This window comes from Ictidomys tridecemlineatus, unplaced genomic scaffold (assembly GCF_052094955.1).
Source record: "Ictidomys tridecemlineatus isolate mIctTri1 unplaced genomic scaffold, mIctTri1.hap1 Scaffold_42, whole genome shotgun sequence".
NCBI lineage: Eukaryota > Metazoa > Chordata > Mammalia > Rodentia > Sciuridae > Ictidomys > Ictidomys tridecemlineatus.
The window spans coordinates 1,185,566-1,206,618 of NW_027522720.1; the positions used below are offsets into that span (position 1 = coordinate 1,185,566).

The window sequence follows — 21,053 nt, forward strand, 5'->3', positions numbered from 1 at the left end:
AGAGTTTATTGTTGGTTTTATGATGTACATATGTGAACAAAACTAATATAAGTCAACTCTTGGAGTCCAAGGGAAATTTTGTTTTTTAATGGGGGCCTGCAAATTGCTTAAAAATTAAGCCAGGGTTTAGGTTATAGACAACAGAAACTGTATCTGGTTAATATAAGTGGAAATGGAGTTTATTTGGAACTTACTGGGTAGCTGAAGAACAGATGAGAAGACTAGAAAACCAGACTCAGCAAGTGGTTGGGAGGTTAGATAGCGTAGTCTATGCCCAGAGTCCCCTGGTATAGATAAACTCCTGACTCCCAGCGCTGAGTCTCCATCTCTGCCGGTGTGACAATTCTAGGACTCGATGTCATAACCACCAAGCCTTAGGCCATTCCCTCAAGAGTTAAGACCCTGGGCAAGAACACCAGGCTGGCTGAGCCTATCTCTTAGCCCCAGGGTAGGACTTTCTGGCTCCTTTTGGCTTCTGTAGACACAATTCATGGAGAATATCCCCAGCTAGAAAGGGAGGCTAGATACTGGGGAACTAAGACCCAGCCCTGTCCTGTGGACACACCCTTCTATAAACCAGAAAATGGGACCAATTTCAGAAATGTCAGCATTAAAGAAGATAACCTCATGGACAGCAACTATGAAGTCCTGTCCACAGGTTTGCTGGTCACTGGAGCAGCTCCATTGAGGCCCCACTGTGATCAATGAAGGAAAGGCCCAGACCCCACACGGGTGTTTTTGTTTCATGTCCCACAGTACAGTGGGTATATCAGGAGGGAACCACCTTGGCAATTGAACAGGCCTGAGAGACAAGGCGCCATTTTGGAAGCAGAGAGAAACCCTCACCTAACACCAGTGTCAGCGCCTTGGTCTTCGGCTTCCCAGCCTCTAGAACTGTAAGAAATACATTTCAGTTCTTTATAAATTACCTAAATATTTTTATATTACCTAAAATATTTTTACCTAAACTATGTCTTCCTTGAAAAAAACCAAATTCTTCTTTCTATTTAAACCCACTTTTTTTCTGTTATTTACAAAAATCAAGCTAATGAAAGGCCTCTGGCTTGGGTTTTGGAGAGGAAATTTGGAAAACAGTGTTTCTCAGAGCAGTGTTTTTGTTGCTATCCTCCTGGGCTAATCGGTTTTGCTTTGAGCATGAGAGATGGGAATCGTTTGTCCAGGTCTTTGATGGCACTTGCTAAAAATGCCATCCTGCGGTGCTCCACATGTGGCTGTAATTAACTGTGTAGAAAACCTGCTGCACCAGGAGAGAACCCTGTATTCTGTGCTCCGCATTACAAAACGGTTCCCCTTTCTTATGTTGGTCGCAAATCCTCCACTTTGAAGGTGTTTCATTTTGGGAACTGCACAGGAAGTTCCTGATGGAGCATTGCTTTCTTTGCAATAATTTCTGCACCGAGAAATAGGTTTGTTTTTCTCCCTCCTTCTCGAGTTACACAAAGATGTTGGTGGAAAAACCACTCTGCTGTGTGACCTGCCCTTCTCCCCACCTCTCTGACCTCATCTCTACCATTCTTCCCCCACTCCCATCTTAGTCCAGCAGCTCCAGCCTGCTGATTGGTTTTGGGTCATGCCTCTGGGCCTTTGCACTCGCTCTGCCATCACCTGCCACAGCACAGTCTTCCCCCCATGGTACATATGTGATTTGCTCCCTCAATTTCATTAAGGTTTCTGCTCAAATGTTGCCTTGCTATAAAAGTCTCCTTACTTCTAGTAATTCCATCCTCCACCACACTGGTACTTAACTCATTCATCTTGTGCTCCTGTTTTCCAGGGCACTTGAAACACTATCTAACCGTTTGTTTATTATCAGGCTTCTACGAGAATGCGATACGCAGGAGGCACAGACTGGCTATTTCTCTGCTCATCATCACTACCCAGCACATAGTAGGCATTCAGTGAACTGTGTGTTGAGGATGGGGTTGTAGTTCAGAAGTGGAGCGCTTGTCCAGCCTGCACAAGGCCCCGGATTCAGTCCCCAGTGGTGCAGAAGAAAAAAAAAAAAAAGTCCGAAAACTCAAAAACACTGTGTTAATGAGAGAATTCATATGATAGTAAGAACTATCATTTAATAAATGACAAATGTTATCCATAATAGGAGAGTGAAGTTATACTGATGTAGTAAAGTCACAGAGGTCTGGTGGCAATGAGGAGGCCACTGTAGGAGGAAGTGTCAGGTTCGGAAACCACTGGGCCGAGGAGAAAATGGAATATTTATTTATTTATTTATTTATTTATTTATTTTCAGATTACTGAAGTGTTTATTGTTCTTTAAAAAGAAGCCTTCATTACACTGATACTCATTTTCAATTTGTGGTCATTCTGCCCTCTTTCAAGACCTTTATATGCCAAACTTTGGCTCATTATAGTTATTATTAATTTTCTCAGTTTAGTTAATTAAAAGGTAACATGTTTATTGTAGAAAATAAACAATAATATATTTTAATGTTAAACTGTTTTAAGATTAGTTTTTAAGTAATTAGCAGTATGTCATTCCATAAGTTTGGACATTTTAAATACATTTATGTTTAATTTAAAATTATTATGATCATCCAGGTGAGCAGGGCACACCTATGATCCCAGCTACTCCGAAGTCTGAGGCAAGACAATTGCAAGTTTGAGGCCAGCCTGTTGGTGAGTCTCTGTCTCAAAATGAAAAATGTAAAAAGAGTTAGGAATGAAGCTCAGTGGATTCTATTCCCAGTACTAAAAAAGAGTTTTTGTTATGATCATCTTTAGAAAACAAAATATGTTGAAATAATCATGTCACAAGCATTGATATCAGATAAAAGAATTACAAAATAAAATGCAAAATTAACAAGGACAAGCCATTTTCAAACTATCTTTTCAATTAGAAATTAAGGGTTTAAAACATTTAATTTTCATCTGTCACCATCATTGTTATATACTCCTTGTAATTAATTGAATTTGAATCTGGATCGATTGCAGCAGACAACATTTCTTCCATTTCTTCTTGGGAGAAAGGCTCACCTTCTTCAGTCATATATTTGATGAGTTCTTCCTTAGTAAGAAACCCACGTTTAGCAGAATCTAAAACCTCAAAAGCTCGAAGAAGGACATCTTCTGGAATTGGTCTATACCTTCTTTCCAGAAGTACTTTGGTCATCACTGGAAGAAATTTTTCATATCGAATATATCCAGTGGGTTCTTCTTCTTCTACCTCTGCAAGCAGATCATGTAGCTCTCCTTCACTAGGGCAGCATCCTAATGACCTGATAATTGTCCCAATTTCTCTCACATCCACTGTATTATTCGACTCATTGTCAAACACTTCAAATGCTTCTTTGATTTTTTTGTGAAATTCTGCTAGTGCTAACTCTTCCTTGTCTTTATCTTCCGCCATCTTGATGCGGAGCCAGTTGCCTGGGAGATGCCAGTCGTTAGCCTGGGTCGCCCCCCTTGGGCCCCCGCGACGCCGGGAGCCTGGGATGGGGGAGGGGAGAAAATGGAGTATTTAAATCTTCAGTCTTGACTCCTCTGGATCCCTGGCTCATGTCTCCAACTGCCTTTCCCACATCTGCTTTTGGATGTGTCATGAGCAGCTCACACAATGTGTATGCAAAGTGGAACTCTTAGTTTTCCCCTACCTGCAGTAAAAAATCTGCTTCTTTCTCAACTTTCCATTTTGGTTAATGACTACTTTCCACCTTTGCTCAAGCCAAAAGCCAAATGGTCATCATAGGAGCCTCACCTCACGTTCCTTCAATCATAATATGCAACCGACCAGAGAGCTTGATGATGCTCCCTGACCCAGCTGACCAGCTGACCATCAATGATCTGTGTTCTATTTCCATAGCGCAGAGCTGTTGACAGGCAGTAGCTGCCCACAAAGAAACCACATCTCCTAGTCCCCCTTTATTCATGTGAGGCCACTGGACCAGTTCTCACTCATGGAACAGAAATAGCATGTGTGCAACAACCTGGCCCATGTGGTTAAGAAGCACGTATGTCTTCTTCACACTCTTTCTCTGGCTGGATAAAGAAGACTCTGGGGCCCCAGAAGCTGGAAGAGTCCCAAGATGCAGAATCCCTGAATCCCTGAGTTACTGCTTTGAGGAGAGCCACTGTCTCCCCAGAGTCACCTGATTAGGCTTGATGTAAAAACTCATCAAGATTTTAGAATTCATTTGCTGTGGATGCTGGCAATACCTTACTAGATCATCTACCTCCAAAATAACTCTCTAATCTGTCCACTTCACTTTAGTGATCTTCCTCTCATTTTGAACCACTGTCCTCTCTCTCCTGAAAGATTGTAGAAGTGCAACATCTCCCTGCTTTTACCGGCCATCAGAGATATATTTTTTCCTTTCTTTCCTTTTTGTAGTACTAAGAATTAAACCCATGAGTACTCTACCACTGAGTCACCTCCACCCCAGCCCTTTTTAGTTTTTGGGATAGGGTCTCGCTAAGTTGCTGAGGCTGGCCTTGAATTTGTGATTTTCCTGCTTCAGAGAGGGTTTTTTTTTTTGTGTGTGTGTGTGTGTTTGTGTGGTATCAGGGAATGAACCCAAGGGCATTAAAACATTGAGCCACATCCCCAGTCCTTTTTATATTCTGTTTTGAGACAGGATCTCAACAAGTTGGTTAGGGTCTTGCTAAATTCCTGGGGCTGGTTTTTTAAAAATATTTATTTCTTTGGTTTTTAGGTAGACCCAGTATCTTTATTTTTTTTTTATTTTTAAATTTTTTTTAACTTTTTTTTATTGGTTGTTCACAACATTACAAAGCTCTTGACATATCATATTTCATACATTAGATTGAAGTGGGTTATGAACTCCAAATTTTACCTCAAATGCAGATTGCAGAATCACGTCGGTTACACATCCACAATTTTACATAATGCCCTATTAGTAATTGTTGTATTCTGCTACCTTTCCTATCCCCTACTATAACCCACTATCTTTATTTCACATTTATGTGGTTCTGAGAACCGAACCCAATGCCTCATGCACGCTAGGTGAGCATGCTACCAATTGAGCCACATCCCAGCCCCCTGGGGCTGGTTTTGAACTCGAGGTTCTCCTGCCTCAGCCTCCCGAGCTGCTGGGATTATAGTAGTGCGCCAATTCACCAGGATCTTACCACTATTTTAAATGAGGTGTTTTTTTTTTTCAGTGCTGGGAGTCAAACCCCGAACCTTGTGCACACTAGGAAAGCATTCTCACCACTGAGTGACAATCTTATCCTCTTAAAGGTTATTATTAACTAGGCATGGTGATGCATGCCTATAGTTTCAGCTACTGAGGCAGGAAAATCCTTTGAGCCTAGGAATTTGAGACCAGTCTGGGAAAAATCGGGGGGCACTGGGTTCGATCCTTAGCACCACATATAGATAGATAAATAAAATGGAGGTATTGTGTTCAACTACAACAACAACAACAAAAATTTTTTAAAAGATTATTATTATTGTTGTTGCTCTTTTGCAGTGCTGGGGGTGAAACCCAGGACCTCACACATACTAGACTAGTGCTCTCCCCTGAAGTTAACCCATTTAACTTATGTTTCCCAGATAATGATCTCTCTCCCTACCTTCTCCCCTACATCTCCCATTAGGCTATGAACTGTGATTGTAGGAATTTGTCCTTCCCCTCTTTCTTCCTCTCTCTTCCTTTCTCCTTCCCTCTCTTCCTTCCTTGATTCTCATAGCCTGTAAGTAGCACTGTGCTTATTATAAGAACAGAATGTAAAAGAGAAAATTGAAACTCAGAGAGACCTGGCAATTCTAGTTTGAAGTGTTTCTCTCTGTGGTAGTGTTGTACTTTTCATACTCAGGAAAACAAACCAAACATGCTCATTTTGGGTAAGTTCCCCAATAGAAACCATTCTGTCTGAGAAGCAGCTAGCTAACAACAGTGGTCAAACTTGAACTGGCCTTGAATCCAGTATCTGCAACATTCTTTTCTGGAGAAAATGGCTCTTGTTATCTCTTGCGGCGGCCCAGTGAAGTTTCTCTCTAGCAAAGACAGCAAGAATATATTGCCAAACCAAATTGTTCTTTTAGTTTCTGAAGGAAAGTCTCTCATGTGAGGACAAATCCAATCTCTGGATCAGTGTTAGATACCCATCAGAAGTCTCAGGTCTGAGCAGTCATCTGGCCATAAATCTGGTTCTGATAAGGGGGCTCATTCAGAACTATGCTGTGCCAAGAGCTGTCCCAGACAGGTCTCAAAATGGTATGTCTCCAAACCTGGGAACAGTGTCCTCAGGCATAGCTCTTCAGCTAAATCTGAAAGGAGCTCTGGGCTCAGGTTACCACCACTCAATATGGCCCCATCCCTGGACTCCATCCAGTTGAGTAAAGGATAAAATCAGAATTGGGTCATGGTGCAGGTGAGGTTCTTTCTAGACTGGAGGAAAGGCATTCGTTTTTACTGAGTGCTTACTGTGTGCCTGGCACTGGTAGAGGCTTTTATAAACATCTGTCTAGAAATTCTGCAAATGTTTAACCTTGGGTAGTTCTGTTATATACCCCTTTCCAATCCTCTGACTGTATCCATGAAATCTGAGCAGGAGAGGATGTAGCAGCAGTCAGACCTTGGGGATGAATTCTGACCACTCAGACTAGAAATATAGCTTAGCAACAGCAATGTTTGCTCTCAGCCATATGCCCAGCGCTAAAACAGCACCTTGCACATAGAAGAACCTCAATACCTTATTGTGTTGGGCTGCTTAACTTAGAGCCTTAAAATTCTGTCTTCCTACAACAAAAGAAGGAATAATATAACCTAAATCATAAGATTCTTTAAAATTATTTTTTAATTTTTTGGATAATTGTAGATTCACACACAATCCTAAGAAGTAATACAGACAGATCCTGTTTCCTTTTTCTCCTGTGGTAACATCTTGAAAAACTATAGGACATGGATCAGTCCATTGGTCTTGTAGAATTTTTTTTGCTGTTGTTTAAGATGGGTTCTTACCATGTTGCCCGGACCGGCCTTGAGCTTCTAGATTCAAGGGATTCTCTTGCCTACGTCTCCTAAATAGCATGACAGGTATGTGCCACCATGTGTGGTTCCTCATAGGGTTTTTAAAATCAAATGCAATTATAAAGGTGTAATGTTTAGCACAGTGCACGCATATGAGAACCATTCAAAAATTGTAGAGGATATCCTGATAGGAGGCTATCTGGTGTAGCTCAGTGCTTCGCAAAGTTTAGTGTGAATATGAGTCAGGAAGCTTATCAAAATGCAGATTCTAAGTCAGTAGGTATTGTAGGAACCTGAGAGTCAGCATTTATGCTAGGAAGTGCCTGTTGCAGTTTGTAGACACTGCTGAGGAGCAAGAATAAGAATGTGGACTCCAGAATCAGATGGCCAAGTTGAACTCTAGTTCAGTGCTTATTATCTTTAAGATCTTGGACAAGTTATTTAATGTCTCCATGTTTCAGTTTCTCCATTTGTATAATGGGGATATAGACAACCTCTAGTTTGTAGGCTGTCATGAGGCTTTATTGTCATTCAGCTCTTAGAGTGGTACCTGGAACATAGTTAAGTGCTAATTAAATATTATTATAATTTTAGACCTTTTTATTAATTGCTCTTTCATTGATATAAGGTAATTTTGAGTTTTTCCATTGGTTACTTCAGTCCCTTGAAAAAGAGAAATAATGGTTAATATATTCACATATTTCAAAATTGCTAAAAGCATTGTTTTTTTTTCTTGTTCATTGTTCCCTAAACAATATAGTACGACAACTCTTTTTTATGTATTTTTTAATTTATGTATGACAGCAGAATGCATTACAATTCTTATTACATTTATAGAGCACAATTTTTCATATCTCTGGTTGTATATATAGTATATTCACACCAATATGTGTCTTCATAAGTATGACAACTCTGCATAGCATTTATATTGCTTTATGCATTGTAAGTAACCTAGAGGTGATTTAAAGTAGATGGGAGGATGTGCATGGGTTATATGAAGATTTGACATCATCTTACACGAGAGACTTAAGCATCTGAGGATTTGAGTATCCTGGGGTGGGGTGGGGAGATCCTGGGAACAATGGAAGGGTGACTGTATCTGATAACAGACTTGTGTCCAGAATATATAAAGAGTTCTTACCATTCAATAATAAAAAGTTCAATTTAAAAATGGAGAGAGAGAAAAAGAGAGAGGAAGGAAGAGAGATTATTGTTAGAATGGACTTTTAAAGTGCTTCTAGGCCCCAAATGGCAAATATCTGCTTCACAAGTTCCTTTTCGCTGCCCATAGCAGACATTATCAGTCAATCCTGACACACTACTGAGCCTCAACTGTGTCCCATAGACCTCAAGAGAGGGTTCCCAGGCAAAGCTGTTGTTCAAATTGAAATTTGCTAATCTTGTCCTGGTCCAAGCTTCTCTCAGATGGGAGCGGACCAAGAGGTGTGAAATGAGTTCCCTGGGCCTACATTGTCACCTAGAGACCAAATATACACCAGAAACCACTGCTTTTGACTCCTTAATGCTTTCTGTGGGACAAGTTGGAAGGAAGAGAAGAAAAGAGCAGGAGAGATTTATATGAGCACATTGTAAGCAAAGGGATGTGTGTAGGAAAAAAAAATCATACTTCTTAGGACATGGAGGAGAACAATGGAAGTGTACATGTACTATGAGCATCTGATATTGGTGACTATCTGTGGTTCCTTTATCCGCCCCCGCCGGCAGTATGACATGGCAGAACTTATTGGAAAATAAACCGCAGTTGACCCTGAACAATGCAGGGGCTAGGGATGTCAACCTCCCCATCCTACCAGTTGAAAATTGTCTGTGTATAACTTTTGACTCTTGAAATAGCAACAGCAGGTGGCTACGAAATTATTACAGTGGTACAGTGTGTGCTATAGTTAATTTTATGCAGTTATGATTTAATAACTGTATCTTTAATAAGTTTGTTGACATTGCTCTTGACAGAATGGTGCCATGCACCACCTGTGTATGTGTGTGTGCGTTTTGATAAATTTCAACTTTCTAAAATAGATTTGTGTATAATTTTATAGTAGTAAGTGATAAAATAGACATATATTTTATGTATTCGTGGCATACTTTTTCCTTTTCTTGTTTTCCCCTTTCCTCCCTCCCCCTTTTCTTCTCCTTCCCTCCCTCCCTTTCTTTTTCTCATATTCTAGGCTCTGTGGTTCATCTGAGAGTTTTTTTTTTCCAAATGGCTACAAATCTTGGGGTGGGGGGGAGATCTGCCTATAAATGAACCCATGCAGTTTAAATCTGTGTTGTTGAAGGATCAACTGTACTTACTGGACCATTTTGAGGTTTAAATTAGATAATACTGTGAATAGCACCTAGAATGGTACTGGAAAGTAGCAAATGCTCACTAAACATTAGGAATTATTGTTAATATTATTTTACACGACTTTCTATTCAGTACACTGTCATTGAAATAAGATCATTTCAAATTTTTCCACTGGTTTTCCATTTGGTGTGGAAAATGAAACTTCTTCACATTGCATTCACTAATGGAAGAGATGAAGGATTGTAGAAAGGCAAACACCTTATTCTTAGCTAACTGCACTCCTGAGAACCTTTCGACGTTTGGCAGTCTTGGGGCCATGCCACTCCTGCAGCTGGCAGTGGACTATGCTTCTCATTTCTGAACTATGCTTGACTCCACCGAGCCTTTGGGATGCATGACTTCCAGGCAGATCAGATGACAGCCAATTCTGGATTAGTAGAAAGAGAGGAGACAGATTGTCCCTCTGAGTAGTGTGAACCATGTAGGTATAAAAGGAGTCAGTTCCGAAAGTCATTTACAAGACCATGAAGGTACCGCAGTAGTTGTGGGAAGGCGGTGGTAGAAACCAAAAAGGGTAGTAGGGACCACAATCAGGGAGCCAAAGCCGTCAGGGATCTCCTTGGCAGAAAGAAAGAGCTGGATGGGGGAGGAGATACAACGAAAAAGAGAAAGACTGATCAACACCTTCATAGCCCATGGGTGACAGCCACAATATCAGTCCACAAAGCATCCTTTGGCCCTCTGTGTTTCTTTTTCCTTTTTTTTTCTTAAATTAAAAATGGTTAATATAAAACATTTCAAACATATGTAAGAGTAGCAGAACAGTAGAACTACTCCCCTTAGTCTCCCCACATCCTTCTCTTCATATCCACAACATGGTTTTAACGATGACCAACTCTGGGCCAATCTTATTTCTTCTTTAACTCCAGGCACCCACTTACTTGATTATTTTGATTTTTTTAAAAATAAACTTTTGGTGCATTTGTAAAAGCCTTAGTTTGGAACACAGTCTCTTCAGTAGTCTATGTACAGCCTACTTTTATTTATTTAGTGAGCTACTTAAATAGTGTTTGCTTTCTTTTTGATTTGCCAAATCTTTTTCTTTAGTTCCTTAAACATTTTTAAAAATTGTGGTGAAAGATTTAACATACAATTTACCTTTTTAATCTATCTATCTATTTATTCATTTATTTGAAGCTGGGTTGCTCAAGTGATTTTCCTGATTCAGTCTCCTCAGTAGCTGGGAGTACAGAGTGTCACTGTGTTCAGCTTCTGACTATATATATGTGTATGTATATATACTATATATGTGCGTGTATATATATATATAGTTTTTATACATATATACCTACTTATATATAGTTTTTTCACAAATTTATGTTCTATTAAAATTATTTTTCATTTTATTTTTTTAATGTTTTGTTTTTTTTATTCTGGGGATTTAACCCAAGGATACTTTACCACTGAGATACATCCCCAGCTCTTAAATTTTTTTTTTTTTTTTTGAGACAGGTCTTGCTAAGTTGATGTGGCTGTCCTTGAACTTGGTGATCTTTCTGCCTTAGCCTTCCAAGTCTCTGGAATTACAGGTATGTACCACTGTGCCTGGCTCATTTTATTTTATTTTTTAAATATTTATTTTTTAGTTGGACACAATATCTTTATTTACTTATTTTTATGTGGTGCTGAGGATCGAACCCAGGGCCTCTCATGTGCTAGGTGAGTGCTCTACCACTGAGCCACAACTCTAGCCCTCATTTTATTTTTAATCTTACAAATAGAATCTCTATGCGTCATTTGTTAGGCTAAAGTACACTGTGTGCTGTGTTCTAATTCCAGTTTTCCTATATCTAAAACCTTTTCCCCTTCCTTCCATCTCCCGCCCCCCTCTCTCATTTTTTTTTTTTGCAATACCAGGAATTGAACCCAGGTATAGTTTTTATACATATATACATACATATATATATAGTTGTTATACATATATACCCAAGCCACATCCCTAGTCCTTTAAAAATTTTTAAATCTTATTTTGAGGAAGGGTCTTGCTAACTTGCAATCCTCCTGCCTCAGTTGGTGGGATTGCAGGTTTGGGCCACTGTGCCTACCCCTCCTATACCTTTATAGCTAACTTTTTTTGGTGGTAATGTGTATGTTGCTACTTTATACAACTAAAACAACTTGACTAAAACAACCATGCTTGGATGCTGCCAGAGCTCAGTCACACTCCTGCTGATGTAAGGCAAGGAGTGAGATGAATCCATGCAATGGCTGAAGACTGGTCATGTCCATGAGAAAAGTTCCTCTGTCCCCATGAGTTATTTTCAGAGTAAGGTTCACTCTAAGCAGTGATGGAAATTACAAAGGCAGCTTTAGGACCTCCGCACTGACCCTGAATGGAAATCATTTAGTAGCAAGCAAATGGCAATGTTGTCATAAAGATCAAATGAGATAATGATATGTGGGAACACTTTGTGAACCTTGGGCCATTTTTATAAATGTGCAGTTGTATTATTTTGTCATCATTATTCATTTGCAATATCTAGGCAGATTGTTTCTCTATTCCTCCTGCATAAGTGGGTGTCTATAAATTGCTCAGCAAGACTAGTCTGGAGGAGAAAAAAAGGGGAGAGGTAACTATTCCCTTGTCCTTTGCCCCTCCAATACCTCCTCAAAGGAAGAATTATCATCTGTTTTAATAGATGAGAAAACCGAGGCTTGATAACTTGCCCAAAGTTTCCTAATGAATACAGGTGGGTTGGGATTCAAATCCAGGTCTGAATCTGGAACCCTTTCCCTGTTTTGCCACACTGTCTGGAATCTGTCTCAGCAGTCCTCATTCTTTCCTTATTCTCTGTCTGAATCTGGCAGGATGAACATCTCCGATTTGTGATCTTTCTCAGAATTTCTTTTCCTATTAGGATACTATTGATGAACTTAAAGAAAGTCTAAGCAAAAATATTGGGAGGACAGGGCACCTTCAATTTGTGAATTTTGAGAGGAACCAGGAAATCCAGGGGTGGCTGTGCATGTCACTTAGGCTGTCACATCTCCAGGGCTCAAATCAGCTAGGTGGATGGATTGGAGGAAAATGCCTTTAACCAGGGCCACAAGATCAGGGCAACCTGTTTTAGTTAAACCCTCTCCTCTCACTGTAGTACAGAGCTATTCGTACCTGTCCTACATACACAGCAGCTTTGGGATCCAATGAGGTAACGTGCTCTGGGTTGACACGATCAGATGAGGTAGCAGATGGGAAAACAGTTTGAAAACTGCAAAACATTTTTTTTTCTTCCCAGCCCTAATGTATTTGTTTTAATTGTTCTCATTCCCTCTCACCAAAGCCCTCTCCTGGGAAAGCCCTTATGATAAGGGCTCCTCCTAAACACGGAGGTTTGAGAACGGCCCGGGAGGTTAGCAACGTGAAGCCGCGTAAAGCAAATTACAGGAAGTCCAGTCACTATTTATTTTATGAAGTTAGCGGCTGAATATGTTAAGCAAATGTTTTCTTAATTGTGGCAGTATGAGAAAAACAATGGGGGGCAAGGGCGGCCTGGGATGGGGGAATGTCAGGCCTCCCCTCCCCGTCCCGTCCCCAGCAAATCTCCAGAGAATGACAGGAAAAAATTAAAGACAGGCCTTTTCTTTTCGTGGTCACATGTCGACGCTGCCGCTGTAATAAGAACCTGCGCCAATTAGAAACGTTCACCTCCTCCTCCCCGCCCCTCCCCGGGCCCATTTCAGAGCAGGCCGGGTCGTGGACTCCAGGAGTTTTCCAAACACAGCAAACACTGGTGTGCGAGCTGCGGAGGGGACGCTTTCTACTCTGACCTCCCTCCTTCGCCACTCGGCTCCCTCCCTTCCACACTGTTTTGATTTACTAGGACTTCCTTCTCCAGGAGAGGGGGCGGGGGACGAGAGACGCCTCTGAGCGCCTGGGTTGAGAGTGAGTGAGCGTGTGTGTGTGTGTGTGTGTGTGTATGTGTGTGTGTGTGTGAGCGCGCCCGGGTGTGTGCGCGCTGTGGAGTGGCGGAGTGTAAAATGCTGTAATGGGAGGAAACCCACCGCGTCCGAGCGCCCTGAACTGCAGCGGCTCTTCTGATTCCAGGTGGCACCTGAGCGCAGACTTCCAAAGCAAGTGCGACCTGTACCTTCAGGTACGTGGAGCCGTCTGCCTGTCCCGGCAGTGTGGCTTGGGTGTGGGTGACTAACGAGGGGCAGAGGCCAAGAGAAGCCCAGGGTGGCGCCCCGTGGAGCGTGGAGCTCGGGAGGCTGGAGGCAGCTGTGCGCGCCGGTGTGGCTCGGGTGTGGACGCCGATCCAGGCGCTGCAGGGTTGCTACGCCCTTGGGTTGCAGAGTGTGAGGCTGGGAACGACAGCGGGTCGGAGCGAAAGGCAGCGTGGGAGCCGCAGATTTGATTCGATTGCGCTCAACTGGGCGGGCTGAGTGGCGGGTAAGGGGCAGCAAGTCTAGAGGCCACGGAGTACGACAGGACTGCGGTGCTGTGTCCGCGGGGTGCAGGAACCTATGGGGAGCGTGTGCGAACGTGCCTGGCCCTGAGCAGCAGGAACCTGGGCGAGCACCAAATGTTCGTTTGTGTTTGTGCACTGAAGGTGTGTGTTCCCACGGGGAGCACACTGTGTGGGCTGTGCCCACGTGCCCTTATTTGCAAGCGCCTACTCGGAGGGGCCCAGCTAATATTCTCCACCCGAGCGCGCCTGCAGTAGCTGGGTAGGTGCGAGCTGGCGCTCCGCGCGCGGCCTGCGGGGGGAGGGGAACGAGCTTCACGGGCAGCTCGGGGCCCCGGCCCCGCCTCCCCACGGGCTCACCTGGGCTCGGCCCCCACCTGCTCGTGGTGGAGGCGTGGCCTGGGCGTGGCCTGGGCGGCCCAGCGGAACTCGGGAGAAGGCGGGCGGCGCCTCATTCCAGGGATTCCTCACGCTCCGGTCCGCCGCGGAGCCGGCCCGGCGCGCGCGCCCGCGTCTGCGTGTGCTTAAATGGCAGCCGGTGCGGGAGCGCGGGCGCGAGCGCGCCTGTGCGTCCGCGCGCCCCCGGAGTGCTCCCCGCGCGCCTGGCGGCCCCGCCTCTGTCCCGGGGCCCGGCCGGCCCGAGGCGGGCGAGCCTGGAGCCGCCGGGTGGTGAGTGAGCAAGAACCGGGCGGGCCCCGAGCTGGGTGAGGGCTGGCCTGCAGGGGACCTTAGGAGTGGGTTGACCTGAAGCGGGACGGGGATGCCTTCCTTGAGGGGAGGAGGCGGCTTGTCCTCACAGGACAGCAAACGAGGCTAACGTTGGGAAGGGAAGCGACTGTGCTTCGGGAGCGGGAGATTCAGCTCGTGGAGGGAGTCCTAGGCACCGGGCCGACATAGAGGCCCCGCACCCTGCATCCGCTTGGTCCCGGCCCGCCTCGAGCCAGGGCTGCGGCGCGGGACTGAGGGAAGGGGCAGAAGATGGGTAGCAGGGACCAGGCTCTTTCCTCTTACTACACTTCCCGCCTCTTGCCCCAAACAAAACTGCACACTGTTCCTGCACTGTGTGCAGGCCTCGCCGAAAAGCAAAGTTCTTTTTCTTTTTTTGTTTTCGGTAGTCTCCTTTGATTAATCACACTGAGACATTTACTTGTCTCAGATTAGGATGACAGTACTTGCTGGGGCTGTTAAGTTAGTCTTTATGCGCTTTACTGGCATGTAGTCATCTGTTTAAGCTAGATGATTAAAAAAATCGGTTTCACTTTGATCATCTGTGCTGTATGTTGCTAGTTGTATTTCCTTCTCTGTGGTTAATAGGAACCAGCAGCCTGGTGCGGGGGTGTGGGGGGAAGTGGAGGCGGCTCTTGCAGTTTTATCTGCGCTGCTTGCCCCTCTATTTAAAAGGTATTAACCCACTTTGTAGGGTTTTAGAATCTTTTTCCTAAACCCAAGGCTACCTTGACTAAGAAGGAGACTCACTTGGAACAAAGACAAAACACGATAAACGGCAGTTTGCGTGTTAAGATTTGAAGGTCAGTTTTGCGTACCAAAACTTTGATTCTTTGCCCTAGTGTTTTAAAGCCCACGGCCTTGAAGCTCATTGTTTCCCACTGTAGCTAAGGAGGAGACTGGCATGACTGCCAGAAGGGTAGAGTAGGAAGTTTGAAAGAGATCTCTTTGGGGGGGGGCAGCGTTAAGTGGGAACCCAATGGAGTGATTTCTTTTTTCTTCTTCTTTTTTTTTTTAAATGATCTTGGGGATCAAACCCAAGGCTTCATGCATGCTAGGCAACACTACCACAGAGCCACATCCCCAGCCTCCATGGAGTGGTCATGGGAGAAGTTACTTATTATCTCGAAATCTCCATGTTCTGAATTTATTTAAAAATACTTTCCTCAAAAGTTTCTTATACCCAAGACAGTTTTCTAAGGTCTTGTCTTGTCTTTCTTTCTTTTTTTTCTTTTGGTCTTGTGTAGTTCCTGTTGCATCTGGCTGAAAAGTCCCCCGCCCCATGGAAATGATGTAAACCCTTTAATTTGTTGTTTCACTTTGGCAAAATTTTAATCCCAGGCCGATTTCCCCTGCCATGCCACTGTGTTTTCACACTTCTGGGCAGCCTGTCTTTGCTTTTCCATTTGGAAGGGAGTGCAAACTGATTTTTTTTGTTGTTGTTGTTGATCAAAACACAATACAATTAAGACAATTCTGCTATAAATAACCATGGTCTGCATTCAAAAACTGTGAATGTTGTAGTAAAAACAGCTCTGGCTTCTTACTCCAGAGACTTGAGTTCAAGTCCCCTAGCTATGTCAGGAAGGTTTTTGGACCAGAAAAAGTTATTCATACTTAACCTTTGCATTTGGTTTACCTCTGTAAGAGGGTGATACTGTCTGTTCCAGAACATCACACAGTTTCAGGAATTACAAGGAATAATGTGCTTTGAAAGTATTTTGTGTTAGGTTATTTATAAAAGCCTTTGAAGATTGGAAAGAACTTCATAAACACAGTTGTTGCCACTTCCCTTGACTGACGTAGAGCTATGACTTTAAGATTTTAACAGTCTGCGCAGCTGTAATTAGGAAGCTAAAATCTTCACTTTTAAATGTTCTGTAATGTCAACTTCCTTTTAACTCCTTATTGGAGTTCATATTGTTATATGTTGTTACCTCCTACCTCTGGTGATGGCTAGACAGATCCAGAGGAAGATGTTACTTTTGTGTCTCTTCTGTGTGTCTCTTCTGGATAGCCTTGCTATGCAACTTTTAATTCACTTAATATTTAGAGTAGTAACAATAATAAATAAAAATCATCTTGCAACTTTGAATGTGACAGTATAATACGAACAGTTGCAAGTTGAGTGAAGCATAGAAAAAACTTAGTAAATTATGACTAAGTATATTATCCAGTCTGTTTAATGTCTGAGTGAGAAAAGCTGTTGCAGGTATGAGAAACTGGTGGCGGAGGAAATTGTGTGTGTGGAACATTTGTTAAGATATATCCTAAAGTTAATGAAGTCTTGGTGTGTGGGCTTAATAGAAGAGTAAAGCAAATTAAAGCAAATATTGCTAAATCAGCCTCTTACCAATAGGACCCATTCACATTAAAAAACAGTTGGGCACAGTGGTGCATGCTTGAAATTCCAGCAATTCAGGAGGCTGAGGCAGGAGAGTTAAAAATTTGAGGCCTGCCTGGGCCATTCAGCCAAGACCCTGTCTCAAAATATAATAGGGATGGGAATGTAATTCAGTCTTTGCCTAGCATTTGTGAAGCTAGGGATTTGGGTTCGATCCCTAGTACTGCAAAACAAAAATCTAGGAACTAAGTTGCCAAATCTTGATGGTACAAACTGCCAAGGTAGAAGAGGAAAGAGAACAGGAGATGTTGAAACCAGGAAAAAAAATCATTGTATCTGGGATACAGTATAGAATGTACTTTCTGTGTCTCCTGCCTCAGGCCTGATAATCAGATACAGCTGATTCATATTTATGAATTTGCCTACTTGCAAAAATGTGTTTGAAACCCCGAAAGCAGTAATTGCAGTGCTTTGTTAGACATTGGGGAGCAAGTACATGGTGAGGAAAAAATTTGAGTGCACGTGTTCCCAGCTGAGGTGGAAAAAAGCAATATTTTGCCTTCTTCTTCAGCTCTCAAATTACATACATATAAACAAGTGTGCTTTGGGGGACTCTTTAGCACCACCTTATTTTTTGGCATTTTTATGCTTTATGCTTGGGATTTTGTTAAAAATTGCCTTTAAATGTGGTGCTGAAGTGCTGTCTAGAGCCAAGAGGGGTTCAATAGTCTTGACAGAAAATTCCTGTGGGGTTCAGCATTAGATAGTTACAAGGCTGTTGTCTCTGGGTTTAGCATTATGGAATCAACAATAGATATTTAGTAAAGAATCTCTGAACAGAAATACAAAGAAAAAGGAGATAAACTGGGTATGGTGGTGTAGACTGTAATCCTTGAGATTACAAGGAGGCTTGAGACAGGAGGATTACAAGCTTGAGGCCAGCCTGGGCAGTTTGTTGAGGCCCTACACAGGGCCCCAAAATAGAAAAGGGCTGGGGCTGTAGTTCAGTAGTAGAGTATCCCTGGGTTCAATCCCCAGTACAACAAAAAGTCTGAGCAGAGACTCAAAAGAACCTAATTCAGTGCTTACAGTGACTTTATGGAATATAATTACAGTGAATAATGAGAATTAACTGTCTTTGTTGATAGGTTAAAGTTGACCTAATATAGCATGTCATGAGTTAAAAAAGTTTATCTGGGCTTTAATAGGCTGGGTGTTGAGATTTGAAGATTAGACCTGGGGTATTAGGGGAGCTTTTCCAACTTGAACCATGGTGCAAATTGATTTCTTTTCTTTCTTTTTTTTTTTTTTTTTTTTTGCTGTTGAGGGGTATCCTGAGGATTGACTCGGGGGGCAGTTTACCACCAAGTTACATCTCCAGTCGTTTTTTATTTTTATTTTGAGACAGGATCTCACTAAATTGCTGAGGGCCTCACTGAATTGCCCAGGCTGACTTTGAATTTGAGGTCCTCCTGCCTCAGCCTCTGGATTGGTTGGGATTACAGGTGTGAGCCACTGCATTCAGCTATCACTCTTATTCTTGAGCATAATAGGTCCCTTAGAATATGTGGCTCCCTCAGCACTTGTGAATAGGAAATTTAAAGTATCTAAGCAGAATAAATGTAAGAATGAACATATCCAGAGTAAGCTACAAATGCCAAAGAATTGTTTATTTCATATGCAATACTCTATAAGACTGAGGTCTTAAAAATGAAAAGATAGATTTCTAGTAACCTAAATATTGAGAGCAAAGCATAGTTCCTTTTTAATCTAGGCTGACAATAATGTGCCACAATGATGGGGAGTAGTAGTCTGCTCCAGAAGTCTAGACTTGGAGTTGTATTGTTAGCATTAGACATTGCTGTGTCATTGTGGGCTTGCAGTTCAGGGATTTTCCAGGGATACCTCAGGGAGATGGATGAACTAAAGCCAGTAGTAAAAAGTTATGCCAGCATCAGGCAGCCTTACTTCAGGGTTATGAAATGTGCTGTAAGTTTGGTTTTGCAACTTTAAGCCGTATAGATGGCCCTTGCCTGGCACATGGTCAGCTCTCATAGTCTGTGTAGCAAATTAGTAGCAAACTGCATGGAAGTAACTGAGGATCTCGGTCATTGCATGGTGGCACTGCCTGCCAGCTCCTGTTGCTAGCGTCATTGATGACTAAATATCACATCCCTGCCTTTCCACAGGGCTGAGGACACCCAAGGACTGGGTGAAAATGAGCCTGGGGCCACTATATAGCCTCAGAAAACCTCAAGCAATTGAGTTAAGCGTTCATTTAACGTCTAGAATGGTGTCCCTTTATTCAGCCCAAGACCACTGAGGTCTGGCTCTCTGTTGAGGTGATGAGTGGCCAGAGCTAAGTTGACACCCCAGGGCCTGAGGTTACCTGTTCCTGATATCTAAGGGGCCCCCTGTTGGAGTGTCAGAGATTGGTGTTCCCCTAGCCTGTCCATCTGCAGAGGCTTTATGGGGAGGGGACATACCTGTACCGAGTTACCAGCTTCTTCCATTTTCTAGGATGACGTGAGGTCCATTGCCAACAGATTTGGCTCTTGTTTGGGGGCTTATGCAGGAGGTTGGCAAGCACTGAAAGAAGCTTGATTAGGGATTTTAAGCATACACACATATATATTTTTTTAGTTCTCTGGAAATAACAGAACCCGTAGGTATATTATTCATATTTTAAACATTTAGCCTGGTGAATTTTGGGAATGGTTATGTGTAGACATAAGGAGTTGGGTGTAAGCAGAAGTTGGGTAAGTCCTTGGGGCATTGTCCCTGGTGCTTCAAATTATGGCCACATGGGTCGATTATTCATGCTCAGAACATGCCCTGATGAGGAAAGCTGAAACAATCACAGATCTGTCTGTGGACACTCTTTGGTGGTGTGCCCAAAGAGTAGTGTGAATAAGGGCTGGCTTCTCTTTAGAAGGTGTCACATGATTTAAAGTTGTGGAATTCCAAGTACCCAGGTGCAGCTTTGAACTGTTATCCCCTGTTGGAGCGTAACAACAGGTTTTCTTGAGTGCGACTAAGCAGGCATCACCCTTCTTTACACAGAGCCTGTCCTCGGAGCCTGAGTTCTTTGGGCTTTGACTTGATTCTGCCTTTGTTGCAGCCCCAGGGATCCTGAGGGCTCTGACATTTGTGGCCCAGTGGTGTGGTCATTCATCCTCATCTCTCCACCAGCTATTTTTCTTTCCTGCTTTGGTTACTATTGCTGTGGCCCCCTGCCTGCCTGTAATTAAAAGAAAAAAAATATGGCAGGGTTATCATGTTCCAGAGAAGAGCTTGTTCCCCTGTGCCCGCTGTAGAAGCCTTTACATTATTGCTTGATATACATCTCAAGGTACAGGGAATAGCACAGGTCTGGAAGTCTTGGTAACTGAGGGAAGGTTTTCTTAGATAACTTGAAAAAATCGCACTTGTTTCCAAAAACTATTCATGATTTAAACTAATCATGCTGATTTTTACTTAATAACAGTAAAAGTAGAGCTGGATGCATTGGCGCACACTTGTAATCCCAGAGATTTGGGAAGCTGAAGCAGGATTGCAAGTTCTATGCCAGCCTCAGCAACTTAGTGAGACCCTGCCTCAAAATAAAAAACTAAAAAGGACTGAGAATGTGGCTCAGTGGTTTAAGTGCCCTGGGTTCAATCCCCAGTACCAACAAAGGCGGGGCGGGGAGTAAAGGTGGGGGAGAGAAGGGTAAGGAAATCTTAACCAGTGGGTATTCAGTTACCATTAGCTGGGAGCAGGAAGTTTTGATTTTCACAGTAGGTTGACCTTAGGTAATAATAATGTACTATATATTTCAAAAAATTAGATGAAAGGATTTTAGATGTTTTCATGATAAAGAAATGAAAAAATGAGAGATAAATTTACCCTCATTTAAACATTGCACAGTTTTATATCAGAACATCAAATGGTACACTGTAGATTTGTTCAGTTTTTATGGTTTTATGTACCAATGAAAATGTATTTAAAATAAAAATCAAGGTGTAGGAAGAATAGCATTGTATTGTGGGTCAGAGGCTTAGATTCTAGTCTTAGCTTCTTGAGGAAGTCACTTATGTTCTTGGCACCTTGGTTTTTCATCTGGAGCACCATAAGAACAGTGTTCTTTGTCCATTTGGTCTAACTCACAGTTTGTGAGAATCCAGTGAGGTCAGTTATGTGTGTTTTGAAAAAGTATGTGCTACAGTTATGTGTGTGGTGTTGGTAGAGGTAGGGTG

The 21,053-nt window shown here is 42.7% G+C and overlaps 1 long non-coding RNA gene and 2 pseudogenes across 2 annotated transcripts in view; 1 reads left to right on the forward strand and 2 right to left on the reverse strand.

Moving 5' to 3' along the window:
- Positions 1-2,419: 2,419 nt before the first annotated feature.
- LOC144373526 (dynein regulatory complex protein 8 pseudogene) lies at positions 2,420-3,445 on the reverse strand (annotated as a pseudogene).
- Positions 3,446-9,367: 5,922 nt separating this feature from the next.
- On the reverse strand, positions 9,368-14,340 carry LOC144373524 (uncharacterized). The gene is made up of 2 exons (XR_013433175.1): positions 14,106-14,340; positions 9,368-9,915 (listed from the first exon to the last, which is right to left on the reverse strand). It is a non-coding gene; the product is annotated as an uncharacterized LOC144373524 (long non-coding RNA).
- Positions 13,236-21,053, forward strand: part of LOC144373523 (transport and Golgi organization protein 1 homolog) — a 237,695-nt pseudogene continuing 229,877 nt past the window's right edge. The window contains exon 1 of the transcript XR_013433174.1: positions 13,236-13,433. The product of XR_013433174.1 is annotated as a transport and Golgi organization protein 1 homolog (transcript). The remainder of the gene's footprint in view (positions 13,434-21,053) is intronic.